The sequence below is a fragment of the Sturnira hondurensis genome, unplaced genomic scaffold, assembly GCF_014824575.4.
Source record: "Sturnira hondurensis isolate 20B ecotype Veracruz unplaced genomic scaffold, ASM1482457v3 Scaffold0016663, whole genome shotgun sequence".
Lineage (NCBI taxonomy): Eukaryota > Metazoa > Chordata > Mammalia > Chiroptera > Phyllostomidae > Sturnira > Sturnira hondurensis.
The window spans coordinates 9,305,138-9,331,629 of NW_028089294.1; positions in this window are offsets into that span (position 1 = coordinate 9,305,138).

Genomic DNA, 26,492 nt, shown 5'->3' on the forward strand with positions numbered 1-26,492 from the left:
GGGTCTCAATAGCCTGAAAGAATTCAGAACTCTTTATGTCTGCAAAAGAAAATGATAATAAATTGGGGTTGAAGGAGATAAGAACCTGAGATACTTAGTAATATTCCTGAAACAAAAGTCAAAATATCCTCTTTATGCATAGTTGCAAAGTCAGCTTAAAAGCCCAGAACCACTGATTTTTAGTTACTTTGGGGTTCATTTAAGAAATTCTTCATCACCAGTGTTCTTGATGGCATGGGACATAACATTATACAGGAAAATCTACATGTGGCATATTTCACTGATGCATATTTTGTCAATCAGAGAATGCCTTCAATGAACAGAAGATGTTTCATATCTTGTCATTTTCCTGTTGCAAATACTTATGACCTTCATTTTAAATAGCAAAATCATTTTACTCATTGGGATTCGAAGTCGTGCAGTGGTCTACGTCAGGTAGTGTTCTTCTGAGCTCCCGCTGCAGGCTGATCTTTCTCTTATGTAAATGGATGATTAAGCGCCTTTGTTTTATTGTCTAATTGTAAACTAACTATTCAATACATATGGATTTCTTAAAGCAACGCTTTAGAGAACGAGGGCTCTTGCATTAGAGGTATTTGCATATTACTGCTCAGAGCTAAGGCTGTGTATTGATGAGCTCTCACCCACTGCAGCTCTGGTCACCTGCAGGTGCTCCGGTCTTTGAAATAAGCCTGTGCTTTTCTCTATTAGCTGTTCAGCCTTGCAGCATTTTCTGTTACATTTTCTCATGGGTAAATAGGGCCATCTATCTGAATTAAATCTGATTTGCCTTCTTGCACTGATACTGCCACTCATTTTTATTTTTGCATTTTAATATCCCTGAAATTGAGATGCACTTCATAGTTGATGATGCCTTAAAATTGATGTCAACTAGGAAGAGGTGGTCAAAGCACGTGAAATTCTTCAGCACAAGCAAGCAAGCACCAACGCATTTTAGGTTGTGTATAGTTTAGCACTTAAAATCTTCCTAAATATTTATCAAATTAATATATGCACATGGCTTGAAATAAAATTGGATAACAGACAATATTATGAAAAATAATATAGTTATTTTTGGTTTTATAGCTATATCTTTTTTAAAATGCACTTACCTGCTCTTTCTTGATTTATGAACTTATTGTTGGTATACTCCCTGCTGTAAAGGAGAATTTTGTTGTTTATACTCTCATCCTCTCTCCAGTTTAGTCCCCCACCTTTCCTCCCACCCTCAGCTCCTTGTTTCTATCATTTGTACTTCACCTTTTACATTGCCAAGGTTGCCTTCATTTATGTTATATTTCATAGCTGTAATTAATACATCAAATCCTTAACTCTAGATCAGTTTTTCTCAACCCCCCAAAACTTTAGTAAAATGTGTTTACACGATGCTGACAGAATGAATATTATTCACTGCAAATCCCAAGTAGAATGCTAGCATTATATATATATTTTGCCTTTCCACAAGTAACTTTTTTATGCCATTCAAAGAATATTACTATCAATTTTTTCCTTGTACTTCACCATGTTAGTTCAAATCTTGACAGATTATACCTTACCTTTCATGCACAGTGTTAATTTTTAAAAAATGTGTGTTTTTGATTGCCATTCTCTCTTCTTCTTTGGAGAAATATGCCTCCTTTCTCACACCTTTGATATCTTTTATACATTCAAATTTTGCTTGGACTATGTTCCATTCTTCTTTTTATTGATTTTTTTAAAAGATTTTATTCATTTATTTTTAGAGGGAAAGGGAAGCAGAGAAGGAGAGAAACATCAGTGTGTGGTTGCCTCTCATGGGTCCCCTGCTGGGAACTGGCCTGCAACCCAGGCATGTGCCCTGACAGGGAATCAAACTTCGATCCTGTGGTTCACAGGCCTGCGCTCAATCCACTGAGTTACATCAGCCAGGGCTATTCTTCTTGAGGGTCACTGTTTTAACTTGGCCCATTTGCTCTATACCATGATTTTGTTGTCCAATATTTAATTTTTTTCTTGACATTTCTGGCATACTTTTGTCTTTGTTATTGTGTTTTATTTGTATTATACACCTTCATTATAACCTCCAAGTTTTAAGCACTCAGTTTCATCCCTAAAGTCTTCTCTCATCCTATCTATTGCCCTCCCATTTTGTTCTGGAGACTTTTTGAAATTCTCTGTTTCTTCTTTCTGAATTAGATGTTTAGTAAGTCTTTTGCAAAGTTGTGACTTGCATTCACCTATTTTCTATATTTTATGTCTTTATTATCATTTTTGTTTTATTTCAACGCATCTCAAGTAATTTTTCAAGAGAGGATGTCTTAGAAGTTAAGCTCTGATATTTTCATGTTTGAAAAAAACTCCATTCACCTTTAATTGAAAGCAAGGTTGAGTAAAGAACTCATTTTTTTCATGGATCTTTGAACATATTTTTTCATTATTTTCTAGAAAACAGTATCGCCACTGAAAAGAATGCTGCCTGTTTGATCCTTATTTCTTTGTAGGTGGTCATTTCTCTCTTTCTCTTGTAATATGCTTTGGGTTCAGAAATTTCACATTGCAGTTTTTAAGTGTGTTAATTTTAATTTCATGTGCCAGTTACTGTGAATAATTTTAGTTAGAATATTCTTGATTTCCTTCAGCTCTGGGTCATGTTCTTTAATACTGTTATTTTTAATAAAAATATTAGTTCATTATCTGCAGTCTCTCCTTTTAAGTTTCCAAATATCAATTATTGAACCCACTGGATTACATTTTCTTCAATAGTTTTACATATAATTGTAATTCTGCATTCTTGGAGACTTTTCTTTGACTTGATCATTGAGTGATTCCTATAATCATTAATTTTGTAATTGTAACTTGAGTTACCCAAAGCTCACTCTTGTTTTCTTTTTGTTTTCCTTTGCTGTTATGACTGCATTAACTGCTCAATCTTTTAAAAGACACTAACATTTTAAAGTTATTTTTACCCAAATTATATTTATGTAGTTTCCTTCTTTTCTATTTCCTTCCTTCCTTCCTTCCTTCCTTCCTTCCTTCCTTCCTTCCTTCCTTCCTTCCTTCCCTTTTGTGCAATGAAAGCTTTTTTATTTTGGAGATTTTATTTATTTACCTCTTAGAGAGAGGGGACGGGAGGGAGAAAAAGAGGGAGAGAAACATCAACGTGTGGTGGTCTCTCACAAGCTTCAACTGGGTAACCTGGCCCATAACCCAGGCAGGTAACCAGTGGGGAATCAAACTTGCAACTTTTTGGTTCACAGGCCAGCACTCAATCCACTGCACTATACCAGCCACGGCAATTTTTGTGTAATAAAAACTTTGATAAATTTCAAATCTGTTACAGGCATATTTTCTTGAGTGATTTTCTCAATTTTAAAGCAAATTAATGAGTCAGTGTTGCAAAGGCACCAGGCAAAGGACATACTCACACACTGCTGTCAGAGTGTATATTTATAGTCTCTGTGGATGGACAGTTAGCAATACATTTCAAAAGTCCCCAAAATGCCTTCGAACCAAAAATTTCACTTCTAGAAATTTAAATGGAGGAAATAAATAGAAAACTCATTAAAAATTAATGTGTGAGTTTGTTCATTGCAATATGCTTAACGCAGGATAAGACCAGAAATAATATAAAAGTCTTAAAATAGGAAATCAATTAAATTTTGCTATGTACATACAATAAGATACCAAAGAACTATTAAAATGATATCATGGATTTATACTTATTGACATGGGAGAATGTTTATGGTATTTATAGTTTTTTCTTTAAAAAATTTTGAGTGTTCTCTGCCACACACAGGATATAATCAAATGCAGTTTTTTTTTTCTATTTGTACTTAGGGATGAGTCCATAGCTCTGAGATTTATGTATGTGAATCCTTATTGGCTGGCAGATTTGCTTGAGGCATGTGGGTACTTGGATGCCCCCCAAAATATCTAGGTTACCAAAGGCCATGTTACCAGTCCTAATTCTCCCACAGATAGTCTCCTCCATTTGTTTGGAAAAGAATCTTTTTCTTTATTTTTTCCAACCTCCAGTGTAAACACCAACCTATAGCATGATTTTTTTCTGGTGGTAGGGGGAAAGTAAATCTGCTTACCACACCATTTTTCCTTTCTCTTTTCCAAATACAGGAATCTTCAAGTTCTTAATCTTTTCAAGGTATGACGAGTGTGGTCTGCACATGCCTTGGCTGTTTTCTTCTTTGTGGGTGTTCTGGATTTTTTTCTTTTTTTCCTCTGCATTTGGTTAGTATTTATCTTCTTTTTAAATTCCAGAGGGGGAAATTGAACTCTTCTTGCTTCAGCTAATCCTCTTATAGTTTCCTCATTGTTCTGAGCTGATATGTTTTATTTCTTCTTTATTGTTGCAGTGAGTCCTGAGAAAGATAATACGATCTTGAATCAGAACATTATAATTAAAAATATCTGAATTGATTAGATAAATATGTGACATATGTTGTTAAATGGACTTTATTATATTTTTTATGTATATGGTTTTAATAATAAGTAGAAATAGAACAAAAGACAGCTGACAGTGGTGGGAGAGGGCATGATCTCTATCTATATTGAAGACCTGGAGGCCAATCCAAGCTCAGGCAATTTAATGATGTCACCGAATAAAATATTTCACCTTTTAAAACTTTGTTTTATCACCTGCTAATGACACATTTAATAGAATTTACTTCATAGTGCTCTTTTAAAATTCAAGTATAATTATGCATAGGAAGAACTTCACATGGAATTTTGTGCATAGTAAAAAAAATGGTAAGTGGTAACTATTCATCTTACCAATATCATTAGTGAAGGAAATAAAACAAAATGCACTTTTATTTTTGTAAGCTTGCTTTCAGAGCTCATCTATATAAAAAAATCTCTTTTCAGAGTTTATTCTAGTATCAAATATGTATTGAGAGGTCAAAAAGGAGCAAGTGTCTGTGTTTTAGAGCTGTGTACTACGAGGAGAATAAACCCTCAAGCCTGCCCTTACAGCTCTGTGCGATGAGTACCATAGTATTGCCTGCAGGACGCTATGGGAGGGCAGAAGAGGAGAGGGCTAACTCTCCCTAGAGGAGAGAGGAGGTCAGAAGGCTTCAGCTTAGCAATTAGCCAGTCTGCAAACAGGGTAGAGAAACGGAAACAGGGGGAAAAGTATGCATAAAAGCTTCAAAAATTAAAAATTCATTAGTAAACTGAGAGCACGTTGAGCTAAATGACATTAAATGAACAAGAATAAAACGGCTAAAATGGAACTGAGGTATTAAACATGGCATGTGTAGATGACTATACTTTCAACTGAAGTTGAAAAAATTCAAGAGGGTAAATGTATTCTACATGGAAAGGCATTAGTTATATTGATAGTATCACAATGTGCCAAGGTTCACATCTTCCTTTAATATCTATCACTTTCCAATATTTCTCCTCTCTGATCTCTGTCTCTTTATTTTTCTTATTATCCCGTAAGCATTATGCATACTACTGCTCAGCCAGACCCTCAGGGAAAGCACGTTGCTGATTCCTGTGCTCGCCCAGCTGTCTAGCAGTAAAGGCCACCGTCTCACTCTGTTCACATTTTTCAAATGTGCTCAGCAGTTCTGCAACCTGACAGGCAAATGGCCTGGCAAAAACTCAGATCCTGACACTAACCACGTTAGGTGACGTGAGTATGCCCCAAAAAAGTGAAATAATTCCATTCCCAGCTGGCTATTGAGCATCCATATACATGACAACAAGTTATTGTCATGTTGGCACTGTTAATAGGTCTGAATCTGTCACAGCACTGAAAAATTCAGAGCCCTGATTCTCTTTGAACTCTTTGCTTCAAAGAACAACCACAAAAAAAATTAGAGTCCGTAATCCCTGTCTTAGGCTGCTCCCAAACAAAAACAGTTAAGTGGACTTCAAAGGAAAAGCCAACTGACCATTCATTGGAAAGAGAGATAAATGAGAACAATCACGTGGCATACAACGAGAGAGAGGATGAGAGTGAAAAATGTTCAAATCAATTCAACTCAATCAGCCATGAGTAAAAAAAAATCATTAAACTTAGTCAACTGAAATAGAGTAATTCACATCAAAGACTGAAAATGACCAAACAGATCTTCTTTTAGAGTGCTTCCAGAGTCAACTATCTGAATAACAACAAAATCTGCCCAATAGATATTGCCAAGAGTCAAATATCTCAGAATATATGAAGGGAAAGGACTTTGTTGGTAGAGTTTTCTGTGTCAGGACTGTCGAGGAAGTCCAGGGAAGTTGGGACCTGGAGAAAGTCTATTACTCTACCAGTTTGCAAATGCATCAGACACAACCATGTTCCTGTACTGAATATTTCTCTTTTCAGAGTGCCTGCCTGTTCTCCTTCATCCAGAATGCTTTCTGTCTCTAGCTACTCTTATTTGGAACAGATATTGTATTTAAATTAACAAACAAAATGGAAGCACACCCATCAGCAATGCATGCTGATTTAACAGTGGGGACCAGTGGAGGTGTTTAAAGATGATATTGGAGGATGATATTGTATGTCAACTGTAGTAGAAAAATCAAAGTATTTAAAAGATGGTACTGGAAGGATTCATATCAAGTCTAATCTATTATATATTTTTACTTAATAATCAAGGACAGCACAAAACGGTGTTACAAATTCCTCAGCGTTATTAAATTGTATTTTGTTAAACCATATAGATAGACAATAAGACAAATTTAATATGGACAAATAAAAATAACTATAGATAAATTACAAAAGAAAGAAAAATTAATATCGAATAAAACTCACAAATTCTTGTATAGTTAAAATATTGATCCCAAAATTCTGCAATAGCTGCTTTATAAAATGATGGAGTCAATGAGATATCATCTCACATGTGTTAGAATGACTGTCATCAGGAAATCAACAAACAAGTGCTGGTGAGGATGTAGAGAAAGGGGAACCCTTTTGCACTATTGATGGGAATGCAGATTGGTGCAGTGACTGTGGAAAGCAGCATGGAGATACCTTTAAAAATTAAAAATGGATCTGCTGTTTGACCCATCTATCCCACTTTGGGGAATATATCCAAAGGAACCCAAAACACTAATTCAGAAAAACATAAGCACCCCTGTGTTCATCACAGCATTATTTACAACCACCAAGATATGGAAGCAGCTCAAATGTCCATCAGTAGATGAGTGGATAAAGCAACTATGGGATATTTATACAATGGAATAGTACTCAGTTATAAAAAAAAATTTTTTAATTTCCCCTTTGCAACAGCATGGATGGACCTGGAGAACATTTTGCTAAGTGGAATAAGTCAGTCAGAGAAAGACAAATACCATATGATATTACTCATGTGTGGAATTTAATGAACAAACTGAACTAACAAGGGACATGGAGACAGACTCATAGATGGAGAGCAGGGTGACAGCTGGCAAGTTTAGTGGGTGGAGTGATTGAGCAAAGAGGAAAAAAGGCTCATTGCTGAAGGGAGGGGTAGGTAGGGGACTAAATGGTAATGGGAAAAAATACAATAAAGATTAAATTTTAAAAACCATGGAGTGACAGTAGCAGTCGTAATTAAGTAAGATTCTGAGAACTTTGGGTCATTTATGTGTATCTATACTAGACAATTTATTTGCATATCTGTCATTCTAAAATATGTTTCTTCACATGGCAATTTAAATACTTTTAATATCCTAATGATAAATTAATCCTATTGTTTTAAGAATTTCCCAATACTCTACTGTTCTGAAAAAGCTCATTATAGTTTCCCAAAATGTGCTGCAAATTCAAATGTGAATGAAGCACAGCAATGATAGTATTATATATGTTTAAAAATAGTGTCGTTTTGTTCTCTGGAAAATGATTTGTTTGAAAATAATTTTACTTTCTTGGTAAGGCTACTGGAAAACAGAAAGCTATTGGCAAAGTATACATTTCACTACACTGAACAATGTGTAGTTACATAAGTTGAAAGAGGCCTATTAGGATCAGACAAACCCAGTTCACATATCAAAGTGGGGAGTGTGTGTACTATATACACACTTATATTCAGAAACATTATGGAGTTGGGGAGTAAAAAATTTGGCTTCCCAATCTCTTAGTACACTTTTGGGAACTGAAAAGATCAGTTGAATTTGAGAGAAGCTCTAGTGGAGGAGCGAAAGTTCCCTCGTGAAGTATAATCTGCAAGGGAAAGGAAGAAGGCTGTTCTAAAGCATGGAATGATGGGAAGGCTTTAGCAAAGGATGCAAGAAAAGAAATGGGTGAGGCACATAGCCAGTGTTCAATGTCAAATTGGTCTACTGGTCTGTTGATTATTTGTGACAATGCTAGCAGAATAAGGAGTAAAAACATTTACACAAGAAGAAATGTAAATGATATATTGTGAGCTTGAAAACTGGGAAATAGAATGACAAGATTTTTCTCTGAGAAAAAATAAGAACTGTACTGAAAAATTCAGTGGAGTTGGGGATATTATCAGTCTTAAAAACAAACATTTTACATTCAGAAGAAATGAGACCCTTTGAAGTAGATAGGCACAATTCAGATATACTTTTAAGAAATGCTCTGTAATATTTGTCTTAAAAAAAAAAGACCCAGTACAAGAGGATCTGTTACTTTGTCATAGCTATGATGCTTCCAAACTAAATTTTGATGGTTAAACAGATGAAAGTGGACTGTGTCTCCTAAGAGGAGTTTACGACATCACAAAAGTCAAATGTTAGGTTGATAGTCAGCATTGGTACAGGGCTAACACAAATGAGATAATTGGATTTTGGTAGAAAAGAGCAATAAAATTTAAATATAAGTTAATATACTTGAGTTCTTGAAAAACTGTATGTTATTGATTTAACAGTAATCAGTGGGAAGCCAAACAATTAAAAAATTAAATTAAAAAATTTATTTCTGGTTGCATTTGCAAGAAATCTAGAAAATGATTTTTTAAATAAATTTTCTTATTTGAATTTAAACATGGCCTTCATTTGGTAAATATTTAATAAGCAGCTACTCTTTGCAAGGCACTGTTTTAAGTAAAATCAAGGAGACAGTGGCAAGTACACATTTACATACATTATTTATTTCAGATTTCATTACTTAAAACAGTCTCCCACAAATCATTGAATAGTTTGCCAGGTGTATCTTTATTCAAAATACATTTTATTCAAAATGCAAATACATTTTATTCAAAATGTATTTTGAATAAATACAAAATATTTATTTATTCAAAAACAAAAATATTTTTAACAAATATCAAAATACGGTCTAATGGACTCATGAATCTCTAAACTTAGTTTTGGTTGTGTTTTTTGTTGTTGTTGTTGTTTTTGAAGAGTCTCACATCAGTGATTTTATGAAAAGTTGTTGATTCTGGATACAAAGACTTTAAAGTTACCTAATAGGGAAATACCACTCTCATAATCAATAACTATGACATTTTAGGGAACCCTTTTTATGATCACTGCAAAGAATCTTATGACCATTGACTATGGTTTTTTTCTGATTTTTAAATAAGTGAAATTTTGGGATACTTTGTAGAAATATGCTGACCTCAATAAGGCTAAAGAAGAACATCCAAGATGATCAATGGAGAAAAGTTTCCCATATGAGAAAAGTGTCTGGATCTCATAACCTTGACTCTCCAACTCCTTCCTTTTTTTACTACATCAAATGCACCAGATCATCCATGGTTAGCAATGGAGGATAATAACATAAAGTTGGAGTTTCCCTCTACCACCAATATTTAAAAATCAGTGTTCAGTTTTTTTAATGAACCACTGAATTTCCTCACATAGTTCCTCTTTTATTAGAGGCCATAAACCAACGTTTAGGCAACAGTAAAATGATCCAAACTGGAAACTAGAATAAGGAGTCAATTAAAAAAGCCCCTAATCTTTGTCACTGAGGGCTTGGCTTCTTAATTTCAGCCTTCCTAGTAGGTATGCAGTGGTATTTCATTGTGGTTTTAATTTTAATTTTTTTGATGACTAAAGAGGTTGAGCATCTAAGCACATGATTATCAGGCGATTGTGTCTTCTTTTGTGAAGTTTCTGTGCAAATCTTTGCCCATTTTTAATGAGTCTTTTGTCTTTTATTATTGGATTGTAAGAATTATTTACATGTTTCTGGAAAAGTCCTTTGTCTGATGTATGCATTGAAAATACAGTCACCAAATCTGTGGCTGATTACCTTTTCAATTTCTTATTAGTATCTTACAAAAGCAGAAGATTTAATCTTGGAGAAGAAAATGAGTGAACCATAATAGAGTGTGGGTTATCTCCTGCATTTTTGGAAGTTTTAGAGTTTTAGCTTTTACATTTTGGATTATGATTCCTCTCCAAAAACTCTGAAGGGGGGGAAGATTCTCTGACTTTCAATAGGTTGTCTGTCAGTTTTTTTAAATTAAATCTTTTTTATTGTTATTCTATTACAGTTGTCCCAATTTTTTCCTCTTTGCCCTCCTCTGTCCATCCTAGCCCCCACTCCCACAGTCAGTTCCCACATTGTTGTCCATGCCCTTAGGTCATTTATACATGTTCTTTGTCTAGTCCCTTCCCCTTCTTTTCACCATTATTCCTCTCTCCCCTCCCCTCTAGTTACTTTCATTTGGTTCCACGTTTCAATGCCTGTGGTTCTATTTAGTTTGTTAGTTTACTTTGTTTATTGGATTCCTCTCATAAGTGAGATTGTATGGTATTTGTCTTTCTCTAACTGGCTTATTTCATTTAGTACAATGCTCTCTAGTTCCATCCATGCTGTCACACAAGGTAGGAGTTCCTTCTTTCTTTCTGTTGAGTAGTATTCCACTGTGTAAATAGACCATAGTTTTTTTATCCATTCATTTAATGATTTGCACTTAGGCTGTTTTCAGTACTTGACTATTGTAAATAGTGTACCTACATACATAGGGATGCATAAGTTCTTTTGAATTGGTTATTTGGGATTCTTAGGGTATATTCCCAGCAGCAGAATTGCTGGGTCAAAAGGCAGTTTCATTTTTAGTATTCTAAAGAAATTCCATACTCTTTTCAAGAGTGGCTGCAACAGTCTGCATTCCCACCAACAGTGCACTGGAGTTCCCTTTTCCATACATCCTCACCAGCACTTGTTGTTTATGGATTTGTTAAATATGGGCATTCTGACTAGTGTGAGGTTATGGCTCATTGAGGTTTTAATTTGAATCCCTCTCTTGGCTAGTGATGTTGAACATCTTTTCATATGTCTCTGGGCCCTCTGTATGTTCTCTTTGGAGAAATGTCTATTCAGATTCTTCGCCTATTTTTTAATTGGATTGTTTGTCTTTCTGGTGTTGAGTCCTATGAGTTCTTTATATATTATGGAAATCAAATCCTTGCCTGAGGTATCATTGGCAAATGTATTTTCCCATACAGTTGGTTCCCCTTTTATTTTAATGATGGCTTTTTTTTTAGCTATGCAGAAGCTTTTTAGTTTGATATAGCCTCATATATTTATTTTTCCATCATTTCCCTTGTCCTAGGAGATATATCAGCAAAATGTTGCTATGTGGGATGTCTGAAATTTTCTTGCCTATGTTTTCCTCTAGGCTCTTTATGGTGTCACAACTTATATTTAAGTCTTTTATTCATTTTGACTTCATTCTGGTGTATGGTATAAGTTGGTGGTCTAGTTTCACTTTTTGCAGTTCTCTCAACACCATTTGTTGAAGAGGATATTTTTACTTTATTTTATGGTCCTGCCCCCTTTGTCAAATATTAATTGACCTTAGAGACATGAGTTTATTGCTGGGCTCTCTATTCTGTTCTACTGATCTATGTGTCTGTTCTTATGCCAGTCCAGATTATCTTGATTGCAGTGGCCTTGTAGTATAGTTTGATACCAGAAATTGTGATCCTTCCTACTTTGTTCTTCTTTTTCAAGATTACAGAGGCTACTTGGGGTCTTTTTTGGTTCCATATTAATTTTTGAAATATTTGTTCTAGATGTGAAATTTGCCATTGCTATTTTAATAGGAATTGCATTGACTGTATAGATTACTTTGGGTAGTATGAACATTTTAATGATATTAATTCTTTCAATCCATGAATATAGTATATGTTTCCATTTATATGTATCCTTCTTAATTTCTTTCTTCAGTGTTCTATAGTTTTCCGAATACGAATGTTTCACCTCCTTGGTTAAATTTATTTCTAGGTATTTTATTTTTCTTGTTGCTATAGTAAATGGGATTTTTCCCCTAGTTTCTCCCTGATATTTCATTGTTGATGTTCAAAAATGCCATCAATTTCTGAATATTGAATTTGTATTCTGCTATTTTGCCAAATTCTCATATTAGGTCAAGTGTTTTTTTTTGTCCTTTTTAAAATTTAATTATTGTTCAAGTAGAGTTTTCTGTCTTTTACTCCCATCCCAGCCCACCCCCCAGTGCTCCCCACCTCCCTCCCATTTTCACCCCCCTTAGTTGTTGTCCATGTGTCCTTTATACTAGTTCCTGTAAATCCTTCCTCTTTTCTCCTTGAAATTCTCTTCCCTCTCCCCTCTGGTCACTGTTCCCCTGTTCTCTATTTTAGTGTCTTTGTTTTTATTTTGCTTGCTTGTTTGTTTTGTTGTTTAGCTTCCTGTTAAAGGTGAGATCATATGGCATTTGTCTTTCACTCCCTGGCTTATTTCACTCAGCATAATGCTTTCCAGTTCCATCCATGCTGTTGCAAAGGATAGGACCTCCTTCTTTCTTTCTGCTTCATAGAATTCCATTGTGTATATGTACCATAGTTTTTTGATCCATTCATTTACTGATGGGCACCTAGGTTGCTTCCAGCTCTTGGCTATTGTGAATTGTGCTGCTATGAACATTGGGGTGCATAGGTTCCTTTGGATTGGTGGTTTAGGGTTCTTAGGATATAATCCCAGCAGTGGAATTGCTGGGTCAAAAGGCAGGTCCATTTATAGCTTTCTGAGAAAATTCCATACTGTTTTCCATAGCGGTTGTACCAGTCTGCGATCCCACCAACAATGGATTAGGGTTTCCTCTTCTCTGCCATCTCTCCAACAGTTTTTTTTTGTTGCTTTGTTTATGATGGCCATTCTAACCTGTGTAAAGTGGTATCTCATTGTGGTTTTAATTTGTTTGTCTTTGAGAGCTGGTGATATTGAGCATCTTTTCATATGTCTCTGGATCTTCTGTATGTCCTCCTTGGAGAAATGTCTGTTCAAGTTCTTTGCCCACTTTTTAATTGGGTTGCTTGTTTTCTTGGAGTGGAGTTGTGTAAGTTCTTTGTATATTTTGGAGATTAAACCCTTGTCTGAGGTATCACTGGCAAATATGTTTTCCCATACAGTTTGTTCTCTTTTTATTTTAATACTATTGTCTTTAGCCATGCAAATGCTTTTAATTTTGATGAGACCCCATTTGTTTATTCTTTCCTTTATGTCCCTTGCTCTAGGGCACATATCAGTAAAAATGTCGCTTCATGAAATATCTGAGATTTTCCCGCCAATGTTCTCCTCTAGGACTTTAATGGTATCACGGCTTATATTTAAGTCTTTTATTCACCTTGAATTTATTTTGGTGTATGGTGTAAGTTGGTGCTCGAGTTTCATTTTTTTGCTTGTAGCCGTCCAATTCTCCCAACACCATTTGTTGAAGAGGCTATTATTAGTCCATTTTATGTTATTGCCCCCTTTTTTGAATATTAATTGGTAGTAGAGATTTGGGTTTATTTCTGGGCTCTCTGTTCTGTTCCATTGGTCTATGTGCCTGTTTTTATGCCAGTACCAGGCTGTTTTGATTACAGTGGCCTGTAATACAGTTTGGTATCAGGTATTGTGTGATTCCTCTGACTTTGTTCTTCTTTCTCAAAATTGTGGCTGCTATTCAGGAATGCTTATGGTTCCATATAAATTTTTGAAATGTTTGTTCTATGTCTGTGAAGTATGTCATTGGTACTTTAATAGGTATTGCATTGAATTTGTAAATTGCTTTGGGTAGTATGGACATTTTGATGATGTTAATTCTTTTTTTTTAAAAGATTTTATTTATTTATTTATCTTTAGAGGGGAAGGAGAGAGGGAGAGAAACATCAATGTATGGTTACCTTTTGTGCGTCCCCTGCTGGGCATTGGCCTGCAGGGAACTGGTCTACAACCCAGGCATGTGCCCTGACTGGGAATTGAACCGCGATCCTCTGGTTCGCAGGCCCGCACTCAATCCATTGAGCTACACCAGCCAGGTGATGTTAATTCTTCCAATCCATGAACATGGTATATGTTTCCATTTGTTTGTGTCTTCCTTGATTTCTTTCTTCAGTGTTGTGTAGTTTTCTGCATACAGGTGTTTTACATCCTTGGTTAAGTTTATTCCTAGGGATTTTATTTTTCTTTTTGCTATATAAAATGGGATTTTTTTCTTGATTTCTGCTTCTGCTTTTTCATTGTTGGTATATAAAATTGCCTTTGATTTCTGGATATTGACTTTGTATTCTGCTGTTTTGCCAAATTAATTTATTAGGTTGAGCATTTTTTTTGTAGAAGCTATAAGGTACACTATCAAGCCATCTGCAATTATGAAGTGCATTAATTTCTTTTTTAAGTTATTCGAAGCAAATTTGAAGGGACACTTTGATGACAGGTTAGGTTTTTGCCACTGACTCTAAATGGGAAGTGTGATGCTTTCCAGCAAGTTTTACTTATTTTTAGAGTAAAGCTTCCAAATTTTATTAATTGGGGTAATTTTTAAATTTTTATAAAAATGATGTATTTCATTGTTAACATCAGTTACTAGCACATTCATTAATAAATACCTTATTTTTCTCTATTAAGCATATATGATATATCACCTTTTTCTAGTCTATATTTTTAGTTTTTTATATATTCCTTAGATTGAGTACTGTTTCTCTTTTGTACTGTGTTTATAAGGTACTCACTCATATACTCAATTACTTCATCTATGGTTTTCACTTAAAATTTCAATAGAAAAATAGGATATTTTTTGCAGATTGCTTTTCATTAAAATGAGCTAAGAGTGAGTTAGGTGCCATTTCTGTATAACTCACTTGTATGTGTATATATGTGTAGAAAAATGCCTTGATTTTCAATTTAAGCATCACTTTCATATTGAAAAAGAATACAATTTATTTTTTAGAAAGTAGTGCTTAATCATTTTTTCAATTTAGGTATTAGCATTCAAATACATTTCACCAAATAAATCAAGTGAAATTTACATAATTAAACATGATGTAGGGTAAACAGAAGAATCAATAAGAGGCTCAATTTGAGACCTTATCACAAAGTGATTTGTAATGCTTTTTTTGTTTGTTTTTCAATGTACATTGAACTCTATTAACAAGTAATGAGATTTTAGATTCTTGAGAAAATGATGAGTGTCCTGAGAAGTTAAAATGTATTTATTTCCATACATTGTTTAGAAATCTGCTTAGTCTGAGAAAAATGATTTCTTGAAAGCCGGATATGGCTTAATGATGGGGAAATTATTGTGTTTTTTGAATTTTATAGAGTTTACCTTACTAGTGAATAAGAATAACTTGAGTTTTTATGATGAGTATAAATGAGGCAAAATAACATGCCTAAATAAAAACATTAGGTAACTCAAATGGTTTTTATTAATATATAATTTTTATCTACTGTATAATTTGAAATTTCTTAGAATTATTTTGAATATCTTTTGTCAAGTTATAAAATTTATTTTTAAATATAGCTGACATGAAATATTACATTAGCTTCACTTGTACAAAACAGTGATTCAACATTTATATACTTTACAATTTAATCATCATGATAAGTCTAGTAACCATCTAACACCATACACAATTATCAAAACCATTCACTAAAGTCCCAAGGCTGTACATTATATCCCCATGACTTCACTTCTTAATCCCCTTCCCTCTTTCCTACCTGTCTTCTTACCCCACCCTCTTCTTGCAATCATCAGTTTGTTCTCTGTATCTATGAGTTTGTTTCTATTTCGTTTTGTTTGTTCATTTTCTTTGGTTTTTAGATTCCACATATAAATGAAATTAAATACATTTGTCTTTTTCTGTTTGACTTATTTTCCTCAACATCATACTCTCTGTGCTCATCTGTATTGTTGTAAGAACAAGATTTCCTGTTTTTTTTTTTTTTTTTTTTTGGCTGAGTAACACATACACACACACACACACACACACACACACACATGCACACCGTGTCCAGGAAAAGTCCAACCATTGTTAATGTTGTTAATATAATGAGTACAGTCTGTGGGACATTGATGTAACCTGGCAGCCAAGGAGCATGGACTGGAATGTGCATGTGTGAACAATGATGACTTCACTGTACTAGTCAGTGGGGATGGCTGATGCCACTGAGTGAGCATGTGTACTGTGTGGCTGTCACATTCAAAATGACTGAGCAAATAAAGCAATGAATCTGCATCAAATTTTGCATTAAGCTTGAACATTCCTTTTTGAAAACTGTTCAGATGATTCAGAAGGCGTCAGCTTGGGCAACAGATGGTTGGCAGCTTTATTATGACAATGTACTCATTCATGCATCACGTCTCATGCAGAATTTTTTGGCAAAACATCAAACCACCCAGGTGACTCAGTCCCACTACAACTCAGTTTTATCACCCTGCAACTTCTGGCTTTTCCCAAAACTAAAAATCACCTTTGAAAGGGAAGAGATTTCAGACATTCATGAGCTTCAGGAAAATATGATGGAGCAGCTGATGGCGACTGGGAGAACTGTGTGAGGTCTCAAGGTGCCTACTTTGAAGGGGACTGAGGCATCAGTGTCCTATGTACTATGTATCTTGTATTTGGTATCTTCTTCAATAAACGGCTCTATTTTTCATAGTACATGGCTGGATACCTTGTGGACAGAACTCATATATGTACCACAACTTCTTTATCCATTCAACTGTTGATGGACACCTAGATTGCTTCAATATCTTGGCTATTATAAACAATGCTACAGTGACATCTTTTGAATCATTGTTTTGGTTTCCTTTGGATCAATACCCAGAAGTGGGATTGCTAGGCTGTAAGGTAGTTCTATTTTTAACTTTTTGAATAACCTTCAAACTCTTTTTCCACAGGGGCTGCAGTAGTTTACAATCCCACCAAGAGTGCAGGATGGGTCCTACTTCTGACATCTTCAGTAACACTTATTATTTATTGTCTTTTGATAATTGCCTTACAGGTGTGAGGTGGTATCTCATCGTGGTTTTCATTTGCATTTCTTTGATGATTAGTGTTGAGCATCTTTTTATGTCTGTTGGGCTTCTTTGGAGAAATGCCTATTCACTTTCTTAGTCCATTTTTTATTGCTGTTCAAGTACAGTTGTCTCCATTTATTCTCCCCACCACTCTCCCCCATCCACCCACCCCCACCTCCCACCCTCAATCCTACCCACCTTTGGCTTTGTCCATGGGTCCTTTATACATGTTCCTTGATGACTCTTCCCCTTCTTTCCCCCATTATCCCTGCCCCCTCCCTTCTGGTTACTGTCACTTTGTTTTTTATTTCCACATCTATGGTTATATTTTGCTCACTTGTTTATTTTGTTGGTAAGGTTCCACTTAGAGATGAGATCATATGTATTTGTCTTTTACCGCCTGGCTTATTTCACTTAGCATAATGCTCTCCACTTCCATCCATGTTGTTGTGATGGGTTAGGAGCTCCTTCTTTCTTTCTGCTTCATAGTAGTTTGTTGTGTAAATGTACCACATTTTTTAGTTAAGTCATTTACTAATGGGCACTTAAGTTGCTTCCAGCATTTGACTATTATAAATTGTGCTATTTTGACTATTATAAATTATGAACATTGGGGTGCATATGTTCTTTTGAATTGGTGTTTCAGGATTCTTAGGATATAATCCAAGCAGCAGAATTGCTGGGTCAAAAGGAAGTTTCACTTTTAGTTTTCTGAGGAAATTCCATACTGCTTTCCACAGTGGCTGCACCAGTCTGCATTCCCACCAACAGTGTACTAAGGTTCCTTTTTCTCCACATCCTCTCTAACACTTATTTGTTGATTTGTTTATAATAGCCATTCTGATTGATGTGAAATGGTATTTCATTGTGGTTTTCATTTGCAACTCTCTGATGGCTAGTGATTGAGCATCTTTTCATATGTTTCTGGGCCCTCTGTATGTTCTCTTTGGAGAAGTGTCTGTTCAGGTCCTTCACCCATTTTTTTAATTAGATTGATTGTCTTCCTGTAGTGGAGTTGTGTAAGTTCTTTATATATTTTGGAGATCAAACCCTTGCCTGAGATATCATTGGAAAATATATTTTTCCATACAGGTCAGCCCATTTTTAAAATTGGATTGTTTGTTTTCTGATGTTGAATTGTATGAATTCTTTATATATTTTGCATATTAATTGCTTACTGGATATATAATTTGCAAATTTTTCTTCCATTTAGTTGATTGCTCTTTTGCCTTGTTAATAGTTTCCTTCACAGTGCAAAAGCTTTTTAATTTGATATTATCCATTTGTTTACTTCAGTGTTTGCCACCTTTGCCCAAGAAAAGATATAAAAAAATTGGTAAGAGTGATTCCAGAGAATTTACTGCCTATGTTTTCTTGTACGAGATATGCTTTAAAGTCCTACACTTAAGTATTTATTCCATTTTTAGCTTATTTTGATATATAGTGTGATCACAAAAATGTGATCTTTCTTCCTTTCTTCTTTCTTCATATATCTATACAGTTTTCTCAACATGAATTATCAGAGAGACTTTTTCTCACTGTATATTCTTGCCTCCTTTGTCACTGATTAATTGAGCTTATAAACATGAATTTATTTCTAGGCTCTCTGTTCTATTCTTTCTATCTAGTCCTCAATACAATGAAGACCATATACAACAAACCTACAACCAACATCCTACTCAACAGTGAAAAGCTGAAAGCTTTTTCTCACGTTCATTATTTTTGGCATCTGTTTCCCAGATCCATGTGTTTGTCATGTCTCAGTGCTCTGTTTCTAAGAATCCACTGGACACAGAAAATATAGCAAAATTATTCCTGTATCTTATAAAAATATACTTCAGTTTTCTGAGTTTTTGTAGTCTATTTAATTTAAATTTAAATAAAAGAGCCTCAGAATAAGAAGATGGCAGAAGTAGAAAGTTTTTACATCTCCTTGGTTTTTCCTCTCACCCTCAAAACTATAGCATTTCATTCCATGAAACAGCAAAAACGAAATCAACAATAATAAAAAACTAAATCACATAGGTAATATTTTAAAATTAATTACATAGACAACATTTTAAAAAATTGAGTGACAAAATAAATTTACAAATAATAGTATTTAGGGCCAATCCACTAAGAGCCATAATGCCATGTGGTGCAGGAGGAAATGTAAAGAGCAAAGAAAACTTAGATGACCTTGAGTAACAGATAATCTGACAGCAGTTCACCATACATGATCTTCCCCAACCTGAGAGGGTTTCTTTTCAGTGTAGAAGGCATGGTGCATCTACCCAAGAACAGCAAAGTCTACACAAGTGGTGTAAGCTCCAAATCACAGGTGAGCACACACAGACTTGGAAGAGGTTGGACAAAGCCAGGCAGTATGGTTCCATTTGATTATTCTGAAACTAATAATGTAAGCTGACTACCAGAACAAAGCCATATTATTAGGGAGGACTGCTGGAAGTAGAATCTAAATTGAATAGGAGAGATTTTATGGGCAGAAGAAAAAGAAGAGCAAGATACAAGAGTGTGTATTTAAGAAAGACCAGAAACTCTTAGAAGGGAAAAGACACTATTGTTGAATAGTTAGTGATTAACAGTAGAAGAACAATCTCGAGTTATGAAGATAGCAAAGCCATCCAAAATGTTGCTCTCCTATAAGAGTATAAAAACCCTCAACTCAAATCAAGTAACAGAAGAATTGTGCTTGGATCTTAAAATATGTATTATTAAGAACAGTAACAGTAATGAGAAAAAGACTGGTTTATAGAAAATGACAATGTGAAAAGCAACAAGCCCTCCAAAAGGTAAAATTTTAACATAGTAATTTAAAAATATTAAAATAAAGATATAGATAAAATGAATAAAAAAGCATAATTAGAAAAATTCAGAAGTGATATGATAAGATATAAAAAGACTTCTAAAAATAGATGGTAGAGAGCTGAGAGAATTAGAAATCAAAGAAAAAGTATTTCAGAAATAAAGACTGAACTAGAGAAAGACTAGAAAAAACAATGTTAAAGGATAAATAGATGAAAAGAAGGAAATATCTTTTTATTTAGTTAAAAAGAATTGAGTAAACAGAAAAAAGATTAGAGAAAAAAATCGGGAAGATAATCTGTATCTATTATCTATCTATCTTTCTATCTATCTATCTATCTAATCCAAAGAATGTATAATAAAAATATCTGACTAGAAAATCAAAAGCCAGGAAACACACAAATAAAAACTATTGAAATTATAAACTTATCAATAAATAAACTTATATAAAAAAATTTAAGCTGGCTTTTTGAAAAACCACATTAAATAGATATATTCAACCCTGGCTGGTGTGGCTCTGCAGATTGAGGGCTGGCCTTTGAACCAAAGGGCCACTAGTTTGATTCCCAGTCAAGACACATGCCTGGGTTGCAGGCCAGGTTCCCAGTAGGGAGCCCTTGAGAGGCATCCACACATTGATGTTTCTCTCCCTCTTTCTCCCTCCCTTCCCCTCTGTAAAAACAAATGAGTAAAATAAAAAAAAGATATATTCAGAACAGTGAACACCAGGAAAGCTGTGTCTTTAATAAAAAAAAATATAGAAGGTAGGCAAATCTTTTATAAAGGAAAGGATAATCAGATTTACATCAGATTTTTCAAGTGCAAAAATTTTGCCAGAAGAGAATAAAGTAATATATTGAAATATCCACAAAAAAAGATTTTCCAATATAAAGACATGCAATGGACATGCAAGAAGTTAGGCAACATTTTTTCATGAGCCCATACTAAGCTAAAGAAATTCAGTAATCAAAAGACTGGAGAGGTATTGGAACAGGCACTGGTAGCAAACGGTCAATATATACTTTTCCTTATAAAGAAATAAAATGGCATGAGTAAATAGTATGTTGATAATGTACATACCACATAATATATGTTATATAATATATATGCTAGATACACCATAATAATATATGCTCTAATAATACATGAACAACACAACTTAAAAATGAGGAAGCTACATACAAAGTAGATTGAGCTCTCATACTGTTTCAGATTGGGTGCAGAATGGAAGGAAAGAGAAGATTAATATGACTAGCTAATTTCAACATTGCTCATAGCTGGGAGCTAAGACAGATACTATAATAAAGATGTAATAAAGGTGACCATTAATATCAAAATGCCATATTTGTATTATCCAAGGAATGGGAAACAGCTTCATGTTCAGTATATGGTGTACTTCTCTCTGCAGTCAGAAAAGCAGTAAGGGATATCCCTAAATACTTCTACCAGGAGACCTGCAGATTACATTAACTAAAAAGGAGCATGATGGAGAAAAAGACATATAGTACGCCAGCATATATCCAGATATCTACCCATCTAACAAAAGAGGGTGAATATATGTGCCTTTTTATATTAAACGGAAAGATAAATATAAAACTTAAATAAATTGTAAAGAAGAAAGCATAGGGAAAGGCAACAGAAACTGGGTTTTCTTGAAGTAAAATTTTGGGAATAATACTGTTAAAAATTGTACTTATTTTACATGATCATAATTATAAAACAAAATTCACTTATAATTTCTAGGAATTAAAAAATGAATATAACTATATCGAAAATTATTTCAAATTACCACATAGCAAATGGTATAAACTTGAGGAATAAAAGAAAACAAAACAAAATTCTTATATTTTCATTAGTAATTTTGTTGGTACAATGTTGGTGTTGTGATTCTGGCATTGTTATGTTTGTACTGTGTGATGAAGCAAAAAAAAAATGAATTAGTTTAATGCCATTGAAAACTGAGATTTTTCAGAATGAGAAAAAGAAGAAACATGTACAAGAGTAAAGAAATTAAGTTAAAATTTCAAAAATTTTTAATTTACATAGGCAATTCCAGTGTGAACTCAAGAAATAGTTTATCAAAAACTGTTAATTTCCTGGTCCCTTTTGATGAAAAGGTCTAGAACCAATAGATTTAGAAACAATGATTAAGCATAGTGCTCAAATTATGGTCTTTAAACATTAAACTTTGTTAAAAGAACTAGGATTTTTTTTTTGAGAAATAGCTGATTTCGCATCTAGGAATATCTAACATGCACCTGGAGAATTTTTTCATTATCAGGAAAAAAAAGCTATCAAAGAGTTCTGAATTTGAGTCTAAGGATCCAGGAGCCAAACTATTTAGAATCCACTGACCAAATTTTGGTTACTTTGAACATGAATACAACAACAATAGAAACTTATCAAAACATTTCAAATATAGGTTAATCCATGACTTTATAATGCTGTTTTAAAAGCTCATTAACACATTGGAAGGGTTCTAGGGAACCAAGTCATTATTTTTGGCAACCTGGTAAACAGAGGAATCAAGAATTTGTCTGGCCTTCCTGTCCTGTACAAATAATAGCTCAGGATAACCAAAATAGTTGATACGGGCAAGAATATCTTTACAGAAGCAAATCTGATCATTGGACGGTTTGCTGGAAATGTTAAACAACACCACGGACTGTAATTTGCAAAACCCAGCCTGTGACCCAATTTCTTCAAAGAGCAAATTGCACGGGGAAAAAGAAAGGGTTGGCACTTGACACAGTGGCAGAAGGACGGTTCCTCAATTTCCCAGTCCCCCCTACGCACCGCCAAAGGGAGTCCAGGAGTTTCCCTGCCGTGCTGGGTTTGGAGTAAATATTGAAGGTTTTCGATCTCCCACATTATGGAACATATTGGGAGGTGGCACTGTCATCTGTGCCCGGATGTAAACAGAATGGCCACATAGACTGGCATCTGCTTCATGGGTGCCTGGGGACTTCCGGCAACCAGCTTTCCGATGGACAGCATATCAAGAATGAGAAGTCTGGCAAAGTCTTCAAAAACGAAATATTGTAATTAGAAGTAGACATCATGGAACAAAGAGGAAAATATACTTTAAGGTCACGTATCTAAAGAACTCTCACGTTTGCTATTTATGTGTACGCAAGATTTCAACTTTATATTAGATATTTATAGGAATGAAGCATTAAATCTAATTTTTATTGTTTTGCAATTACAGTTGTCCCCATGTTCCTCCTATTACTCCTGCCTGCCCTACCCATCCGCACTGCTCCTTTTTCACTCCTCCCCTCCCCTCCTTGGGGCCTTCATCTTTGTCCTTGGGTCCTTTACACCTGTTCTTGGTGATGCTTTGCCTTCTTTGCTTCATTATCCCCTCTCCCCACTTCCCTCTGGTTACTGACAGCTTGTTCTTCATTTCTACGTTTCTGGTTATATTTTGCTCCCTTGTTTGTTCTGTTGATTCTGTTCCACTTATTTTTTTTAAAGTAAACATTTACATATGAAAAAAAATTTTAGTTTGCTTCTTTGCTGCAGTATTACATTGAATAGGTGGCATGATTGAAATAAAAGAAGGCATTATCAAGTGGTACACAAAAGCAGACATTACAGTTAGATTGCACAGAACTTGTTTTTTGTATTTTAAATTTTACTTACTTTTAATGCACAAGTAGAGCATAGTAGCCTAAGCTCCCAAACTACAATGGCAAGTCTTCTGATAAAAAGTTCCTGTGGGGTCTGAAGTCATTCTTCTGTTTTTGTTTTGTTTCGTTTTGTTTTGTTTTGTTACCCTTATTCTAGACTCCTGTCTAATCTAGGAGATATGAATGGGGCACATTTTTGGAAACTGATATTCATAAAAAGTTCATTGGTTACTAGGAGACAAGGAGGTGAGACAATGACAATTCCCAAATCTCTTTATCCTGAAAATTTGGACCAACTGAATCAGATGAAAAATTCAAAAACAAACAAACAAAAAACTAAGGAAAGAATCCAGGAGATCTATCTTTTTAAAAATAAGTGTTTTGTTTTGGAATACTATCTAACTTGTAGAGAAGAGGCAAAGGCAGTGTGGTGAGCTCCATGTCCCCTATACCCACCCCACCCTGGTTAACATCAAATACTATCACTGTCTGTCAAAATAAACACTGATATGGGCATGTCACTGTGAGCTGCCTTCGAGATTGTATTTGAATTTCACCAGTTTTTCCACAAATGCCTTCTCCTAACATGCTCTTTCTGGTTTACATTACCCATCACTGCATGACATCAGGTTGTCACCTCTCCCCAGTCACCTTGAGTCTGTGCTACTTTCTCAATCTTTGCTCAGTTTCATAACTTTGATGGTCTTGGGAAGTGCTGGCCAGGTGTCCTTCAGAATGCCCCCATATGTGTGCTTGTCTGTTATTTTTCTTGTGATAAGACTAGCGTTGTTGGTGTTTGGAAAGAATATGACATGTCGGGCGCCCTTCCTGTCACATGATATGGGGGTATATGATATCTACATGACAACGCTGGTGACGTTAGCCCTCATCATTTGGTTAAGATAGTGCTTGTCAGGCTTCTGCACTGTGAAGTTACTATTTTACCTATTCTGAACTTTACTATTTGGAAGTGAGACACTAATCTAGTTCAGTAATAAGTTGTAAGGGGTGAGGATTAAGTTTCACTCAGGATATCCCTTCTACCTAACAAGTACATTTTCACTTCTTTCAATAATTGTTCCATTATTGATGAATGATTTTCAATGAAAAGACAATGTATAGTTCTTCTCATAGCATCTTTTTATATATTTACCACATACACGTTCGAGAGAATGAATTCATCCTTATTAACTCTGTGCTGAACGGACAGCTCTTCCCGCACATATAACGTACATCAGTATTTTAAAGTAGTGACCTTCTTTTAGCATCATAATTATTTTAAAATTATTGTGTTATCTTTCTAATGTGGGTCCAGAAAACCTTGGTGAGCCAGATATTGAAGAAACACACCATGTTATTGCTCGTATCTTCTTTCTCCTCCCTGTTCTCTCTGTCTCTCTCTGTCTCTCCACCCCCCGCCACTCCCTGCTCTTTACAATAGCATTTCTGTACATTCTCCTACTTTTCAACCCTGGTTTACTGGCTAGTAGAAAAAATATCTCCCACAGCCATCTGGCCTCCTGATTTTTACTTCTTACTCTCTGTGCTTTTTTAAAAATTTATCTTCTTATGATTCTAGATCTTGATTTTTATTTTTTTTCCACCCCCTGGAAACCTGATTCTTTTGTGTGACTATTGCACTTGGTGTTCTGGGCTTTGATTTTGAATGTCACCTATTTTACTAGCTCATATTAACGTGTTACTAGCCCCTGTGGAACCCTGGCTCAAAATTCCACTTATGTAGTTTATGAAATAGCTAATTGTAGAGACAGATACAGACTCATGGAAATGGTAAAGTAGAAACAAGTAAATTGAAGCTTTAAGAAGACCACAGCTTGGAAGGTGGGTGTGGATTTGTGGTTCTTATGCGGAATCTTGGCAGAAGAATTTGTATACCGGATCCAGCATGACGCAAGACCCTCTATAGGATTAATTACTTCATTGGCAGGCAATGCACCACCCCCCTCCCCCCTAGCTGACCCAGAGTTTTAGTCTCTTGTACCTGGCACGTGGCTTTCTCTGGCCCAGACCCTGACTTTTCCTCACAGCATGTTCTCAGCTTTTGTTTCATGACCAACTGACAAAACATTCTTATTACCTTTTAGTTCAAAGTGAGAGGGGGTGATGGCATATAAACTTTCTGAATTAGTGCATACACAGGGACCTCCCAGCCCACCTAAGCACTGGCTGCCCTTGAGCTAGGCAGGGCTTTTCCACTTGTCTGTCAGCTGTCATTTTGCACCAGCAAAAGAGTTTAGGGTGTTCCTCCTCAGCAGTTGCTAGAGGAAAAAGCAGTTTCCCTTATAAGGAGAAGTGGACCGAGCAGTAATTACAGGCTGCCCATCTGTGCTCGCATAGATATCTTTTCTGATGAGCTTCATGCATTGTGGATGCAAAGGTGTCACATTCTTCTATGGCATCCATTACGTGTCAGTGAGGTGGACAGGTCCAAATGCTAGTTATTTTTAAAGATATAGAGACTACCCACGTGTGGACAGAGTAAACAGAATGGTATATGAGATGTGGTTTGAGGACTACTACAATGCCTTCCACCTGGAGTATTTCTTCCAGAGTATTCCAGAGGTTCTTCTACCGGACCATTTCCTCATACTCTTGATGATGAAATTTACCTCCAAGAGACACCTATCAATAGAGTAGTAAAAGCTTTCGGAGAGAGGGAGTTACTGAGTACTCTTTCTCCTTTGCCACCATATTATTTTAGCACTTTCTCAGGGAATGCTCAGCATATGCCACTTTATTTACTAGTAGCTTTCTGGTCTGAGAACTTCTGAGAACAGTAATTGACTTGTCTATGTGTGCTCAGAATTTTATTCCAGTGCCTGGCATATGTAATTCACAATTAATGTGTGTTCAATTGAATGCAGTGAAAGGATAACTAAAGAATCTG